This window comes from Crinia signifera, unplaced genomic scaffold (genome assembly GCF_055691185.1).
Source record: "Crinia signifera unplaced genomic scaffold, ASM5569118v1 HAP2_SCAFFOLD_93, whole genome shotgun sequence".
Lineage (NCBI taxonomy): Eukaryota > Metazoa > Chordata > Amphibia > Anura > Myobatrachidae > Crinia > Crinia signifera.
The window spans coordinates 290,747-309,032 of record NW_028142849.1 but is presented as its reverse complement, the minus strand read 5'-3'; the positions used below and the strand labels follow the sequence as shown (position 1 = coordinate 309,032).

The window sequence follows — 18,286 nt, the reverse complement described above, 5'->3', positions numbered from 1 at the left end:
CTGCTATCTCCCGCACTGATATAAGCCCTGATTTGGCTCGCTGTCTGCATAAAATAATATAAGGACCTCAATTCATCAAACTTTAAACATAATTTACGGACCATACATATTTGATAAATATACATGTATGCCAGGAAGATATTATCGCGCCTGTTGTGGGTAGCTGCTCCTGCAATTTGACGTTTGGAATATGCTGTAGTAAAAATGATGTCACAGTAGTCCAGAGACGTAGCTGGGTAAGTAGTTGACATCACAATACATTCGTGGAGAAGGTCTACCTGAAAAAAATATGAAGGAGGCGCGATAATATGTTCATGACATACATGCATATTTATTAATAATGTGTCTTACATCGTAACACACATAAATGCAGTACTATACAGACAACACAAGTCATCCTTATCAGTTCCTGCCCCAGTGATTGCAAATACATGCTACAGCACATATTAGACCCTTAACTGTGGACCCGTTACTCAGTTTTACAAACTGAGCAGGTCCCCGGGTATGTGCTCTGCAGCAGCCAGTCTTGAGGAGCTGTCAGGGACTATCACCCCCCCAAAGCACCTCACAGTGCTTTCACCCGCCTTCAAGCCCATCGCAAAAGCATGACAATCTCATGCGCCGGATCTGGCACCTCTCCAAAGCACCTCAACGCGGCCGGAACATTTCATGCGCCGCTTCCGGCTTTCACCCCCCAAACACCACGCCGCGGGCAGAACATTTATTGCGCCGGTTCCAACTTTCACCCCCAAAAGCACCTCGTCGCAGCCAGAATATCTCATACGTCGGTTCAGGCTTCAACCCCTCCCAAGCACCTTGCCAAGGTGGGAACATTTCATTCACAGGTTCCAGCTTTTACCCTCCAGGCACATAGCTGCATATGGACAAGTTATTCGCCAGATCCAGTTTTCACACCCCAATCAAGTGTTATAACATTTCCTGCACCGGTTCCGGCTTTCACTCCAAAAAGCACCTCGGCTTTCACACCCCAATCTAATGTGAAAGGGTACAGCGGTGTGAAAGTGGTATATGGGGCCTATAAATGATCACATTTTTTTTTACCAAAGTAGGTGGAAATAACAATTTTCACCTACTTTTGTAGAAAATAAGTAACTCACACGCCGCGACCGGAACATTCCTTGCGTCGGTTCCGGCTTTCACTCCCAAAAGCATACCGTCGCGGCCAGAACATCTCATGCGTCGGTTCCAGCTTTCACTTCCAAAAGCACCTCGTCACGGCCAGAACATCTCATCCGTCGGTTCCGGCTTCAACCCCCAAGCACCTTGCTAAGTCAGAAACATTTCATCACAGGTTCCAGATTTTACCCTCCAGGCACATAGCTGCGTACAAGTTATTCCCAGATTCCGGTTTTCACACCCCAATCGAATGTGAAAGGGTACAGCGGTGTGAAAGTGGTATATGGGGTCTAAAAATTATCTTTTTTTTTTTACCAAAGTAGGTGAAAATAACAATTTTCACCTACTTTTGTAGAAAATAAGTACCTTGCAGCAGTCGGTACATCTCATGCGCCGGTTCCGGCTTTCACTGCCCAACCATCACGCCAGAACATTTCTTGTGCCGGTTCCAGGTTTCACCCACAAAAGCACCTTGCCAAGGCGGTGACATTTCATTCACAGGTTCCAGCTTTCACCCTCCAGGCACATAGCTGCATATGGACAAGTTATTTGCCGGATCCAGTTTTCACATCCCAATCAAGTGTGATAGGGTACAGTGGTGTGAAAGTGGTTTATGGGGACTATATATTATCACTTAATTTCTACCAAAGTAGGTGAAATTGATAATTTTCACTTACTTTTGTAGAAAATAAGTACCTCACAGTGGCCGAAACATCTCATGCTCCGTTTTTGGCTTTCACCCCCCAACCATCACGCCGCAGCCGGAACATTTTCTGCGTCTGTTCCAGCTTTCATTCCCAAAAGCATCTCGTCGCAGGCCAGAACATCTCATGCGTCGGTTCTGGCTTTCACTCCCAAAAGCACCTTGTCGCGTGCCAGAACATCTCATGCGTCGGTTACGGCTTTCACTCCCAAAAGCATACCGTCGCGGCCAGAACATCTCATGCGTCGGTTCCAGCTTTCACTTCCAAGAGCACCTCGTCACGGCCAGAACATCTCATCCGTCGGTTCCGGCTTCAACCCCCAAGCACCTTGCTAAGTCAGGAACATTTCATCACAGGTTCCAGATTTTACCCTCCAGGCACATAGCTGCGTACAAGTTATTCCCAGATTCCGGTTTTCACACCCCAATCGAATGTGAAAGGGTACAGCGGTGTGAAAGTGGTATATGGGGTCTAAAAATTATCACTTTTTTTTACCAAAGTAGGTGAAAATAACAATTTTCACCTACTTTTGTAGAAAATAAGTACCTTGCAGCAGTCGGTACATCTCATGCGCCGATTACGGCTTTCACTGCCCAACCATCACGCCAGAACATTTCTTGTGCCGGTTCTAGGTTTCACCCACAAAAGCACCTTGCCAAGGCGGTGACATTTCATTCACAGGTTCCAGCTTTCACCCTCCAGGCACATAGCTGCATATGGACAAGTTATTTGCCGGATCCAGTTTTCACATCCCAATCAAGTGTGATAGGGTACAGTGGTGTGAAAGTGGTTTATGGGGACTATATATTATCACTTAATTTCTACCAAAGTAGGTGAAATTGATAATTTTCACTTACTTTTGTAGAAAATAAGTACCTCACAGCGGCCGAAACATCTCATGCTCCGTTTTTGGCTTTTACCCCCCAACCATCACGCCGCAGCAGGAACATTTTCTGCGTCCGTGCCAGCTTTCATTCCCAAAAGCATCTCGTCGCAGGCCAGAACATCTCATGCGTCGGTTTTGGCTTTCACTCCCAAAAGAACCTCGTCGCGTGCCAGAACATCTCATGCGTCGGTTACGGCTTTCACTCCCAAAAGCATACCGTCGCGGCCAGAACATCTCATGCGTCGGTTCCAGCTTTTACTTCCAAAAGCACCTCGTCACGGCCAGAACATCTCATCCGTCGGTTCCGGCTTAAACCCCCAAGCACCTTGCTAAGTCAGAAACATTTCATCACAGGTTCCAGATTTTACCCTCCAGGCACATAGCTGCGTACAAGTTATTCCCAGATTCCGGTTTTCACACCCCAATCGAATGTGAAAGGGTACAGCGGTGTGAAAGTGGTATATGGGGTCTAAAAATTATCACTTTTTTTTACCGAAGAACGTGGAAATAACAATTTTCACCTACTTTTGTAGAAAATAAGTACCTCACAGCAGCCGGTACATCTCATGCGCAGGTTTCGGCTTTCACCGCCAAACCACCACGCCGCTACTGGAACATTCCTTTCACCGGTTTCAGGTTTCACCCACAAAAGCACCTTGCCGAGGCAGTACCATTTCATTCACAGGTTCCAGCTTTCACCCTCCAGGCACATAGCTGCATATGGACAAGTTATTTGCCGGATCCAGTTTTCACTTCCCAATCAAGTGTGATAGGGTACAGTGGTGTGAAAGTGGTTTATGGGGACTATATATTATCACTTCATTTCTACCAAAGTAGTTGAAATTGATCATTTTCACTTACTTTTGTAGAAAATAAGTACCTCACAGCGGCCGAAACATCTCATGCTCCATTTTTGGCTTTCACTCCCCAACCATCACGCCGCAGCCGGAACATTTTCTGCGTCGGTTCCAGCTTTCATTCCCAAAAGCATCTCGTCACAGGCCAGAACATCTCATGCGTCGGTTCTGGCTTTCACTCCCAAAAGCACCTCGTCGTGGCCAGAACATCTCATCCGTCGGTTCTGGCTTTACCCCCCAAGCACCTTGCCAAGGTGGGAACATTTCATTCACAGGTTCCAGCTTTTACCCTCCAGGCACATAGCCGCGTACATAACAAGCTATTCGCCGGTTCCGGTTTTCACACCCCAATCAAATGTGAAAGGGTACAGCGGTGTGAAACTGGTATATGGGGCCTATAAATTATCACTTTTTTTTTTACCAAAGTAGGTGAAAATTATTATTTTCACCTACTTTAGTAGAAAAAAGTATTACTGATATTCAATAAAAAAGCAATGCAGACAATATCACTGCTATCTCCGGCACTGATATCAGCCCTGATTTGGCTCGCTGTCTGCATAAAATAATATAAGGACCTCAATTCATCAAACTTTAAACATAATTTACGGAAGACCATACATATTTGATAAATATACATGTATGCCAGGAAGATATTATCGCGCCTGCTTACCTGTTGTGGGTAGCTGCTCCTGCAATTTGACGTTTGGAATATGCTGTAGTAAAAATGATGTCACAGTAGTCCAGAGACGTAGCTGGGTAAGCAGTTGACATCACAATTCATTCGTGGAGAAGGTCTACCTGAAAAAAAGAAGAAGGAGGCGCGATAATATGTTCATGACATACATGCATATTTATTAATAATGTGTCTTACATCGTAACACACATAAATGCAGTACTATACAGACAACACAAGTCATCCTTATCAGTTCCTGCTCAGTGATTGCAAATACATGCCACAGCACATATTAGACCCTTAACTGTGGACCCGTTACTCAGTTTTACAAACTGAGCAGGTCCCCGGGTATGTGCTCTGCAGCAGCCAGTCTTGAGGAGCTGTCAGGGACTATCACCCCCCAAAGCACCTCACAGTGCCTGGAACATCTCATGCGCCAGTTTAGGCTTTCACCCGCCTTCAAGCCCATCGCAAAAGCATGACAATCTCATGCGCCGGATCTGGCACCTCTCCAAAGCACCTCAACGCGGCCGGAACATTTCATGCGCCGCTTCAGGCTTTCACCCCCCAAACACCACGCCGCGGGCAGAACATTTATTGCGCCGGTTCCAACTTTCACCCACAAAAGCACCTCGTCGCAGCCAGAATATCTCATACGTCGGTTCAGGCTTCAACCCCTCCTAAGCACCTTGCCAAGGTGGGAACATTTCATTCACAGGTTCCAGCTTTTACCCTCCAGGCACATTGCTGCATATGGACAAGTTATTCGCCAGATCCAGTTTTCACACCCCAATCAAGTGTTATAACATTTCCTGCACCGGTTCCGGCTTTCACTCCAAAAAGCACCTCGTCGCGGGCCAGAACATCTCATGCGTCGGTTTCCGGCTTTCACACCCCAATCTAATGTGAAAGGGTACAGTGGTGTGAAAGTGGTATATGGGGCCTATAAATGATCAAATTTTTTTTTTACCAAAGTAGGTGGAAATAACAATTTTCACCTACTTTTGTAGAAAATAAGTAACTCACACGCCGCGACCGGAACATTCCTTGCGTCGGTTCCGGCTTTCACTCCCAAAAGCACATCGTCGCGTGCCAGAACATCTCATGCGTCGGTTCCGGCTTTCACTCCCAAAAGCATACCGTCGCGGCCAGAACATCTCATGCGTCGGTTCCAGCTTTCACTTCCAAAAGCACCTCGTCACGGCCAGAACATCTCATCCGTCGGTTCCGGCTTCAACCCCCAAGCACCTTGCTAAGTCAGGAACATTTCATCACAGGTTCCAGATTTTACCCTCCAGGCACATAGCTGTGTACAAGTTATTCCCAGATTCCGGTTTTCACACCCCAATCGAATGTGAAAGGGTACAGCGGTGTGAAAGTGGTATATGGGGTTTAAAAATTATCACTTTTTTTTTACCAAAGTAGGTGAAAATAACAATTTTCATCTACTTTTGTAGAAAATAAGTACCTTGCAGCAGTCGGTACATCTCATGCGCCGGTTCCGGCTTTCACTGCCCAACCATCACGCCAGAACATTTCTTGTGCCGGTTCCAGGTTTCACCCACAAAAGCACCTTGCCAAGGCGGTGACATTTCATTCACAGGTTCCAGCTTTCACCCTCCAGGCACATAGCTGCATATGGACAAGTTATATGCCGGATCCAGTTTTCACATCCCAATCAAGTGTGATAGGGTACAATGGTGTGAAAGTGATATATGGGGCCTATATATTATCACTTCATTTTTGCCAATGTAGGTGAAAATGATAATTTTCACTTACTTTTATAGAAAATAAGTACCTCACAGTGGCTGGAACATCTCATACTGTTTTTGGCTTTCATCCCCCAACCATTACGCCGTGGCCAGAACATTTTCTGCGTCGGTTCCGGCTTTCACTCCCAGAAGCATCCCGTCGCGTCCAGAACATCTCATGCGTCGGTTCCAGCTTTCAGTTCCAAAAACACCTCGCCGCGGCCAGAACATCTCATCCGTCGGTTCCGGCTTTACCCCCAAGCACCTTGCCAAGGCGGTGACATTTCATTCACAGGTTCCAGCTTTCACCCTCCAGGCACATAGCTGCATACTGTATGGACAAGTTATTCGCCGGATCCAGTTTCCACATCCCAATCAAGTGTGATTTAGGTACAATGGTGTGAAAGTGATATATGGGGCCTATATATTATCACTTCATTTCTGCCAATGTAGGTGAAAATGATAATTTTCACTTACTTTTGTAGAAAATAAGAACGTCACAGCGGCCGGAACATCTCATGCTCCGTTTTTGGCTTTCACCCCTCAACCATTACGCCGTGGCCGGAACATTTTCTGCGTCGGTTCCGGCTTTCACTCCCAAAAGCATCCCGTCGCGTCCAGAACATCTCATGCGTCGGTTCTGGCTTTCACTCCTAAAAGCACCTCGTCGTGGCCAGAACATCTCATCCGTCGGTTCTGGCTTAACCCCCCAAGCACCTTGCCAAGTCGGGAACATTTCATTCACAGGTTCCAGCTTTTACCCTCCAGGCACATAGCCGTGTACGGAACAAATTATTCCCAGGTTCCGATTTTCACACCCCAATCGAATGTGAAAGGGTACAGCGGTGTGAAAGTAATATATGGGGCCTATAAATGATCACATTTTTTTTACCAAAGAAGGTGGAAATAACAATTTTCACCTACTTTTGTAGAAAATAAGTACCTCACAGCAGCCGGTACATCTCATGCGCCGGTTTCGGCTTTCACCGCCAAACCACCACGCCGCTACTGGAACATTCCTTTCACCGGTTCCAGGTTTCACCCACAAAAGCACCTTGCCAAGACAGTACCATTTCATTCACAGGTTCCAGCTTTCACCCTCCAGGCACATAGCTGCATATGGACAAGTTATTTGCCGGATCCAGTTTTCACATCCCAATCAAGTGTGATAGGGAACAGTGGTGTGAAAGTGGTTTATGGGGACTATATATTATCACTTCATTTCTACCAAAGTAGGTGAAATTTATCATTTTCACTTACTTTTGTAGAAAATAAGTACCACACAGCGGCCGAAACATCTCATGCTCCGTTTTTGGCTTTCACCCCCCAACCATCACGCCGCAGCCGGAACATTTTCTGCGTCGGTTCCAGCTTTCATTCCCAAAAGCATCTCGTCGCAGGCCAGAACATCTTATGCGTCGGTTCCGGCTTTCACTCCCAAAAGCATCCCGTCGCGTCCAGAACATCTCATGCGTCGGTTCTGGCTTTCACTCCCAAAAGCATCCCGTCGCGGCCAGAACATCTCATGCGTTGGTTCCAGCTTTCACTTCCAAAAGCACCTCGTCACGGCCAGAACATCTCATCCGTCGGTTCCGGCTTCAACCCCCAAGCACCAAGTCAGGAACATTTCATCACAGGTTCCAGATTTTACCCTCCAGGCACATAGCTGCGTACAAGTTATTCCCAGATTCCGGTTTTCACACCCCAATCGAATGTGAAAGGGTACAGCGGTGTGAAAGTGGTATATGGGGTCTAAAAATTATCACTTTTTTTACCAAAGGAGGTGAAAATAACAATTTTCACCTACTTTTGTAGAAAATAAGTACCTTGCAGCAGTCGGTACATCTCATGCGCCGGTTCCGGCTTTCACTGCCCAACCATCACGCCGGAACATTTCTTGTGCCGGTTCCAGGTTTCACCAACAAAAGCACCTTGCCAAGGCGGTGACATTTCATTCACAGGTTCCAGCTTTCACCCTCCAGGCACATAGCTGCATATGGACAAGTTATTTGCCGGATCCAGTTTTCACATCCCAATCAAGTGTGATAGGGTACAGTGGTGTGAAAGTGGTTTATGGGGACTATATATTATCACGTCATTTCTACCAAAGTAGGTGAAATTGATCATTTTCACTTACTTTTGTAGAAAATAAGTACGTCACAGCGGCCGAAACATCTCATGCTCCGTTTTTGGCTTTCACCCTCCAACCATCACGCCGCAGCCGGAACATTTTCTGCGTCGGTTCCAGCTTTCATTCCCAAAAGCATCTCCTCGCAGGCCAGAACATCTCATGCGTCGGTTCTGGCTTTCACTTCCAAAAGCACCTCGTCGTGGCCAGAACATCTCATCCGTCGGTTCCGGCTTTACCCCCCAAGCACCTTGCCAAGGTGGGAACATTTCATTCACAGGTTCCAGCTTTTACCCTCCAGGCACATAGCCGCGTACATAACAAGCTATTCGCCGGTTCCGGTTTTCACACCCCAATCAAATGTGAAAGGGTACAGCGGTGTGAAAGTGGTATATGGGGCCTATAAATTATCACTTTTTTTTTTTACCAAAGTAGGTGAAACTTATTATTTTCACCTACTTTAGTAGAAAAAAGTATTACTGACATTCAATAAAAAAGCAATGCAGACAATATCACTGCTATCTCCCGCACTGATATCAGCCCTGATTTGGCTCGCTGTCTGCATAAAATAATATAAGGACCTCAATTCATCAAACTTAAACATAATTTAAGGAAGACCATACATATTTGATAAATATACATGTATGCCAGGAAGATATTATCGCGCCAGCTTACCTGTTGTGGGTAGCTGCTCCTGCAATTTGACGTTTGGAATATGCTGTAGTAAAAATGATGTCACAGTAGTCCAGAGACGTAGCTGGGTAAGTAGTTGACATCACAATTCATTCGTGGAGAAGGTCTACCTGAAAAAAAGAAGAAGGAGGCGCGATAATATGTTCATGACATACATGCATATTTATTAATAATGTGTCTTACATCGTAACACACATAAATGCAGTACTATACAGACAACACAAGTCATCCTTATCAGTTCCTGCCCCAGTGATTGCAAATACATGCTACAGCACATATTAGACCCTTAACTGTGGACCCGTTACTCAGTTTTACAAACTGAGCAGGTCCCCGGGTATGTGCTCTGCAGCAGCCAGTCTTGAGGAGCTGTCAGGGACTATCACCCCCCAAAGCACCTCACAGTGCCTGGAACATCTCATGCGCCAGTTTAGGCTTTCACCCGCCTTCAAGCCCATCGCAAAAGCATGACAATCTCATGCTCCGGATCTGGCACCTCTCCAAAGCACCTCAACGCGTCCGGAACATTTCATGCGCCGCTTCCGGCTTTTACCCCCAAACACCACGCCGCGGCCAGAACATTTACTGCGCCGGTTCCAACTTTCACCCCCAAAAGCACCTCGTCGCAGCCAGAATATCTCATACGTCGGTTCAGGCTTCAACCCCTCCCAAGCACCTTGCCAAGGTGGGAACATTTCATTCACAGGTTCCAGCTTTTACCCTCCAGGCACATAGCTGCGTATGGACAAGTTATTCGCCAGATCCAGTTTTCACACTCCAATCAAGTGTTATAACATTTCCTGCACCGGTTCCGGCTTTCACTCCCAAAAGCACCTCGTCGCAGGCCAGAACATCTCATGCGTCGGTTTCCGGCTTTCACACCTTAATCTAATGTGAAAGGGTACAGCGGTGTGAAAGTGGTATATGAGGCCTATAAATGATCACATTTTTTTTACCAAAGTAGGTGGAAATAACAATTTTCACCTACTTTTGTAGAAAATAAGTAACTCACACGCCGCGACAGGAACATTCCTTGCGTCGGTTCCGGCTTTCACTCCCAAAAGCACCTCGTCACGGCCAGAACATCTCATCCGTCGGTTCCGGCTTCAACCCCCAAGCACCTTGCTAAGTCAGGAACATTTCATCACAGGTTCCAGATTTTACCCTCCAGGCACATAGCTGCGTACAAGTTATTCCCAGATTCCGGTTTTCACACCCCAATCGAATGTGAAAGGGTACAGCGGTGTGAAAGTGGTATATGGGGTCTAAAAATTATCACTTTTCTTTTACCAAAGCAGGTGAAAATAACAATTTTCACCTACTTTTGTAGAAAATAAGTACCTTGCAGCAGTCGGTAAATCTCATGCGCCGGTTCTGGCTTTCACTGCCCAACCATCACGCCGGAACATTTCTTGTGCCGGTTCAAGGTTTCACCCACAAAAGCACCTTGAAAAGGCGGTGACATTTCATTCACAGGTTCCAGCTTTCACCCTCCAGGCACATAGCTGCATATGGACAAGTTATTCGCCGGATCCAGTTTCCACATCCCAATCAAGTGTGATAGGGTACAATGGTGTGAAAGTGATGTATGGGGCCTATATATTATCACTTCATTTCTACCAATGTAGGTGAAAATGATAATTTTCACTTACTTTTATAGAAAATAAGTACCTCACAGTGGCTGGAACATCTCATACTGTTTTTGGCTTTCATCCCCCAACCATTACGCCGTGGCCAGAACATTTTCTGCGTCGGTTCCGGCTTTCACTCCCAGAAGCATCCCGTCGCGTCCAGAACATCTCATGCGTCGGTTCCAGCTTTCAGTTCCAAAAACACCTCGCCGCGGCCAGAACATCTCATCCGTCGGTTACGGCTTTACCCCCAAGCACCTTGCCAAGGCGGTGACATTTCATTCACAGGTTCCAGCTTTCACCCTCCAGGCACATAGCTGCATACTGTATGGACAAGTTATTCGCCGGATCCAGTTTCCACATCCCATTCAAGTGTGATAGGGTACAATGGTGTGAAAGTGATATATGGGGCCTATATATTATCACTTCATTTCTGCCAATGTAGGTGAAAATGATAATTTTCACTTACTTTTGTAGAAAATAAGAACGTCACAGCGGCCGGAACATCTCATGCTCCGTTTTTGGATTTCACCCTTCAAACATTACGCCGTGGCCGGAACACTTTCTGCGTCGGTTCCGGCTTTCACTTCCAAAAGCACCTCGTCACGGCCAGAACATCTCATCCGTCGGTTCCGGCTTCAACCCCCAAGCACCTTGCTAAGTCAGGAACATTTCATCACAGGTTCCAGATTTTACCCTCCAGGCACATAGCTGCGTACAAGTTATTCCCAGATTCCGGTTTTCACACCCCAATCGAATGTGAAAGGGTACAGCGGTGTGAAAGTGGTATATGGGGTCTAAAAATTATCACTTTTTTTTTACCAAAGCAGGTGAAAATAACAATTTTCACCTACTTTTGTAGAAAATAAGTACCTTGCAGCAGTCGGTACATCTCATGCGCCGATTCTGGCTTTCACTGCCCAACCATCACGCCGGAACATTTCTTGTGCCGGTTCCAGGTTTCACCCACAAAAGCACCTTGCCAAGGCGGTGACATTTCATTCACAGGTTCCAGCTTTCACCCTCCAGGCACATAGCTGCATATGGACAAGTTATTCGCCGGATCCAGTTTCCACATCCCAATCAAGTGTGATAGGGTACAATGGTGTGAAAGTGATGTATGGGGCCTATATATTATCACTTCATTTCTACAAATGTAGGTGAAAATTATAATTTTCACTTACTTTTATAGAAAATAAGTACCTCACAGTGGCTGGAACATCTCATACTGTTTTTGGCTTTCATCCCCCAACCATTACGCCGTGGCCAGAACATTTTCTGCGTCGGTTCCGGCTTTCACTCCCAGAAGCATCCCGTCGCGTCCAGAACATCTCATGCGTCGGTTCCAGCTTTCAGTTCCAAAAACACCTCGCCGCGGCCAGAACATCTCATCCGTCGGTTCCGGCTTTACCCCCAAGCACCTTGCCAAGGCGGTGACATTTCATTCACAGGTTCCAGCTTTCACCCTCCAGGCACATAGCTGCATACTGTATGGACAAGTTATTCGCCGGATCCAGTTTCCACATCCCAATCAAGTGTGATAGGGTACAATGGTGTGAAAGTGATATATGGGGCCTATATATTATCACTTCATTTCTGCCAATGTAGGTGAAAATGATAATTTTCACTTACTTTTGTAGAAAATAAGTACGTCACAGCGGCCGAAACATCTCATGCTCCGTTTTTGGCTTTCACCCCCCAACCATCACGCCGCAGCCGGAACATTTTCTGCGTTGGTTCCAGCTTTCATTCCCAAAAGCATCTCGTCGCAGGCCAGAACATCTTATGCGTCGGTTCCGGCTTTCACTCCCAAAAGCATCCCGTCGCGTCCAGAACATCTCATGCGTCGGTTCTGGCTTTCACTCCCAAAAGCATCCCGTCGCGGCCAGAACATCTCATGCGTTGGTTCCAGCTTTCACTTCCAAAAGCACCTCGTCACGGCCAGAACATCTCATCCGTCGGTTCCGGCTTCAACCCCCAAGCACCTTGCTAAGTCAGGAACATTTCATCACAGGTTCCAGATTTTACCCTCCAGGCACATAGCTGCGTACAAGTTATTCCCAGATTCCGGTTTTCACACCCCAATCGAATGTGAAAGGGTACAGCGGTGTGAAAGTGGTATATGGGGTCTAAAAATTATCACTTTTTTTTACCAAAGGAGGTGAAAATAACAATTTTCACCTACTTTTGTAGAAAATAAGTACCTTGCAGCAGTCGGTACATCTCATGCGCCGTTTCCGGCTTTCACTGTCCAACCATCACGCCGGAACATTTCTTGTGCCGGTTCCAGGTTTCACCCACAAAAGCACCTTGCCAAGGCGGTGACATTTCATTCACAGGTTCCAGCTTTCACCCTCCAGGCACATAGCTGCATATGGACAAGTTATTTGCCGGATCCAGTTTTCACATCCCAATCAAGTGTGATAGGGTACAATGGTGTGAAAGTGATATATGGGGCCTATATATTATCACTTCATTTCTGCCAATGTAGGTGAAAATGATAATTTTCACTTACTTTTGTAGAAAATAAGAACGTCACAGCGGACGGAACATCTCATGCTCCGTTTTTGGCTTTCACCCCTCAACCATTACGCCGTGGCCGGAACATTTTCTGCGTCGGTTCCGGCTTTCACTCCCAAAAGCATCCCGTCGCGTCCAGAACATCTCATGCGTCGGTTCTGGCTTTCACTCCTAAAAGCACCTCGTCGTGGCCAGAACATCTCATCCGTCGGTTCTGGCTTAACCCCCCAAGCACCTTGCCAAGTCGGGAACATTTCATTCACAGGTTCCAGCTTTTACCCTCCAGGCACATAGCCGTGTACGGAACAAATTATTCCCAGGTTCCGATTTTCACACCCCAATCGAATGTGAAAGGGTACAGCGGTGTGAAAGTAATATATGGGGCCTATAAATGATCACATTTTTTTTACCAAAGAAGGTGGAAATAACAATTTTCACCTACTTTTGTAGAAAATAAGTACCTCACAGCAGCCGGTACATCTCATGCGCCGGTTTCGGCTTTCACCGCCAAACCACCACGCCGCTACTGGAACATTCCTTTCACCGGTTCCAGGTTTCACCCACAAAAGCACCTTGCCAAGACAGTACCATTTCATTCACAGGTTCCAGCTTTCACCCTCCAGGCACATAGCTGCATATGGACAAGTTATTTGCCGGATCCAGTTTTCACATCCCAATCAAGTGTGATAGGGAACAGTGGTGTGAAAGTGGTTTATGGGGACTATATATTATCACTTCATTTCTACCAAAGTAGGTGAAATTTATCATTTTCACTTACTTTTGTAGAAAATAAGTACCACACAGCGGCCGAAACATCTCATGCTCCGTTTTTGGCTTTCACCCCCCAACCATCACGCCGCAGCCGGAACATTTTCTGCGTCGGTTCCAGCTTTCATTCCCAAAAGCATCTCGTCGCAGGCCAGAACATCTTATGCGTCGGTTCCGGCTTTCACCCCCAAAAGCATCCCGTCGCGTCCAGAACATCTCATGCGTCGGTTCTGGCTTTCACTCCCAAAAGCATCCCGTCGCGGCCAGAACATCTCATGCGTTGGTTCCAGCTTTCACTTCCAAAAGCACCTCGTCACGGCCAGAACATCTCATCCGTCGGTTCCGGCTTCAACCCCTAAGCACCTTGCTAAGTCAGGAACATTTCATCACAGGTTCCAGATTTTACCCTCCAGGCACATAGCTGCGTACAAGTTATTCCCAGATTCCGGTTTTCACACCCCAATCGAATGTGAAAGGGTACAGCGGTGTGAAAGTGGTATATGGGGTCTAAAAATTATCACTTTTTTTTACCAAAGGAGGTGAAAATAACAATTTTCACCTACTTTTGTAGAAAATAAGTACCTTGCAGCAGTCGGTACATCTCATGCGCCGGTTCCGGCTTTCACTGCCCAACCATCACGCCGGAACATTTCTTGTGCCGGTTCCAGGTTTCACCCACAAAAGCACCTTGCCAAGGCGGTGACATTTCATTCACAGGTTCCAGCTTTCACCCTCCAGGCACATAGCTGCATATGGACAAGTTATTTGCCGGATCCAGTTTTCACATCCCAATCAAGTGTGATAGGGTACAGTGGTGTGAAAGTGGTTTATGGGGACTATATATTATCACGTCATTTCTACCAAAGTAGGTGAAATTGATCATTTTCACTTACTTTTGTAGAAAATAAGTACGTCACAGCGGCCGAAACATCTCATGCTCCGTTTTTGGCTTTCACCCCCCAACCATCACGCCGCAGCCGGAACATTTTCTGCGTCGGTTCCAGCTTTCATTCCCAAAAGCATCTCGTCGCAGGCCAGAACATCTCATGCGTCGGTTCTGGCTTTCACTCCCAAAAGCACCTCGTCGTGGCCAGAACATCTCATCCGTCGGTTCTGGCTTAACCCCCCAAGCACCTTGCCAAGTCGGGAACATTTCATTCACAGGTTCCAGCTTTTACCCTCCAGGCACATAGCCGTGTACGGAACAAATTATTCCCAGGTTCCGATTTTCACACCCCAATCGAATGTGAAAGGGTACAGCGGTGTGAAAGTAATATATGGGGCCTATAAATGATCACATTTTTTTTACCAAAGAAGGTGGAAATAACAATTTTCACCTACTTTTGTAGAAAATAAGTACCTCACAGCAGCCGGTACATCTCATGCGCCGGTTTCGGCTTTCACCGCCAAACCACCACGCCGCTACTGGAACATTCCTTTCACCGGTTCCAGGTTTCACCTACAAAAGCACCTTGCCAAGACAGTACCATTTCATTCACAGGTTCCAGCTTTCACCCTCCAGGCACATAGCTGCATATGGACAAGTTATTTGCCGGATCCAGTTTTCACATCCCAATCAAGTGTGATAGGGAACAGTGGTGTGAAAGTGGTTTATGGGGACTATATATTATCACTTCATTTCTACCAAAGTAGGTGAAATTTATCATTTTCACTTACTTTTGTAGAAAATAAGTACCACACAGCGGCCGAAACATCTCATGCTCCGTTTTTGGCTTTCACCCCCCAACCATCACGCCGCAGCCGGAACATTTTCTGCGTCGGTTCCAGCTTTCATTCCCAAAAGCATCTCGTCGCAGGCCAGAACATCTTATGCGTCGGTTCCGGCTTTCACCCCCAAAAGCATCCCGTCGCGTCCAGAACATCTCATGCGTCGGTTCTGGCTTTCACTCCCAAAAGCATCCCGTCGCGGCCAGAACATCTCATGCGTTGGTTCCAGCTTTCACTTCCAAAAGCACCTCGTCACGGCCAGAACATCTCATCCGTCGGTTCCGGCTTCAACCCCCAAGCACCTTGCTAAGTCAGGAACATTTCATCACAGGTTCCAGATTTTACCCTCCAGGCACATAGCTGCGTACAAGTTATTCCCAGATTCCGGTTTTCACACCCCAATCGAATGTGAAAGGGTACAGCGGTGTGAAAGTGGTATATGGGGTCTAAAAATTATCACTTTTTTTTACCAAAGGAGGTGAAAATAACAATTTTCACCTACTTTTGTAGAAAATAAGTACCTTGCAGCAGTCGGTACATCTCATGCGCCGGTTCCGGCTTTCACTGCCCAACCATCACGCCGGAACATTTCTTGTGCCGGTTCCAGGTTTCACCCACAAAAGCACCTTGCCAAGGCGGTGACATTTCATTCACAGGTTCCAGCTTTCACCCTCCAGGCACATAGCTGCATATGGACAAGTTATTTGCCGGATCCAGTTTTCACATCCCAATCAAGTGTGATAGGGTACAGTGGTGTGAAAGTGGTTTATGGGGACTATATATTATCACGTCATTTCTACCAAAGTAGGTGAAATTGATCATTTTCACTTACTTTTGTAGAAAATAAGTACGTCACAGCGGCCGAAACATCTCATGCTCCGTTTTTGGCTTTCACCCCCCAACCATCACGCCGCAGCCGGAACATTTTCTGCGTCGGTTCCAGCTTTCATTCCCAAAAGCATCTCGTCGCATGCCAGAACATCTCATGCGTCGGTTCTGGCTTTCACTCCCAAAAGCACCTCGTCGTGGCCAGAACATCTCATCCGTCGGTTCCGGCTTTACCCCCCAAGCACCTTGCCAAGGTGGGAACATTTCATTCACAGGTTCCAGCTTTTACCCTCCAGGCACATAGCCGCGTACATAACAAGCTATTCGCCGGTTCCGGTTTTCACACCCCAATCAAATGTGAAAGGGTACAGCGGTGTGAAAGTGGTATATGGGGCCTATAAATTATCACTTTTTTTTTTTACCAAAGTAGGTGAAACTTATTATTTTCACCTACTTTAGTAGAAAAAAGTATTACTGACATTCAATAAAAAAGCAATGCAGACAATATCACTGCTATCTCCCGCACTGATATCAGCCCTGATTTGGCTCGCTGTCTGCATAAAATAATATAAGGACCTCAATTCATCAAACTTTAAACATAATTTAAGGAAGACCATACATATTTGATAAATATACATGTATGCCAGGAAGATATTATCGCGCCAGCTTACCTGTTGTGGGTAGCTGCTCCTGCAATTTGACGTTTGGAATATGCTGTAGTAAAAATGATGTCACAGTAGTCCAGAGACGTAGCTGGGTAAGTAGTTGACATCACAATTCATTCGTGGAGAAGGTCTACCTGAAAAAAAGAAGAAGGAGGCGCGATAATATGTTCATGACATACATGCATATTTATTAATAATGTGTCTTACATCGTAACACACATAAATGCAGTACTATACAGACAACACAAGTCATCCTTATCAGTTCCTGCCCCAGTGATTGCAAATACATGCTACAGCACATATTAGACCCTTAACTGTGGACCCGTTACTCAGTTTTACAAACTGAGCAGGTCCCCGGGTATGTGCTCTGCAGCAGCCAGTCTTGAGGAGCTGTCAGGGACTATCACCCCCCAAAGCACCTCACAGTGCCTGGAACATCTCATGCGCCAGTTTAGGCTTTCACCCGCCTTCAAGCCCATCGCAAAAGCATGACAATCTCATGCTCCGGATCTGGCACCTCTCCAAAGCACCTCAACGCGTCCGGAACATTTCATGCGCCGCTTCCGGCTTTCACTCCCAAACACCACGCCGCGGCCAGAACATTTACTGCGCCGGTTCCAACTTTCACCCCCAAAAGCACCTCGTAGCAGCCAGAATATCTCATACGTCGGTTCAGGCTTCAACCCCTCCCAAGCACCTTGCCAAGGTGGGAACATTTCATTCACAGGTTCCAGCTTTTACCCTCCAGGCACATAGCTGCGTATGGACAAGTTATTCGCCAGATCCAGTTTTCACACCCCAATCAAGTGTTATAACATTTCCTGCACCGGTTCCGGCTTTCACTCCCAAAAGCACCTCGTCGCAGGCCAGAACATCTCATGCGTCGGTTTCCGGCTTTCACACCTTAATCTAATGTGAAAGGGTACAGCGGTGTGAAAGTGGTATATGAGGCCTATAAATGATCACATTTTTTTTACCAAAGTAGGTGGAAATAACAATTTTCACCTACTTTTGTAGAAAATAAGTAACTCACACGCCGCGACAGGAACATTCCTTGCGTCGGTTCCGGCTTTCACTCCCAAAAGCACCTCGTCGCATGCCAGAACATCTCATGCGTCGGTTCTGGCTTTCACTCCCAAAAGCATACCGTCGCGGCCAGAACATCTCATGCGTCGGTTCCAGCTTTCACTTCCAAAAGCACCTCGTCACGGCCAGAACATCTCATCCGTCGGTTCCGGCTTCAACCCCCAAGCACCTTGCTAAGTCAGGAACATTTCATCACAGGTTCCAGATTTTACCCTCCAGGCACATAGCTGCGTA

At 46.6% G+C, this 18,286-nt stretch overlaps 1 long non-coding RNA gene across 2 annotated transcripts in view; it reads right to left on the bottom strand.

Moving 5' to 3' along the window:
• Positions 1 to 8,936, bottom strand: part of LOC146056824 (uncharacterized) — a 35,500-nt gene extending 26,564 nt beyond the window's left edge. The window contains exons 1-2 of one of the 2 annotated variants that reach the window (XR_014469426.1): positions 4,255 to 8,936; positions 124 to 278 (exon numbers count right to left, since the gene is read on the bottom strand). This is a non-coding gene — a long non-coding RNA (uncharacterized LOC146056824). The remainder of the gene's footprint in view (positions 1 to 123; positions 279 to 4,254) is intronic. The other variant, XR_014469428.1, reaches the window with a different exon arrangement.
• Positions 8,937 to 18,286: the final 9,350 nt, after the last annotated feature.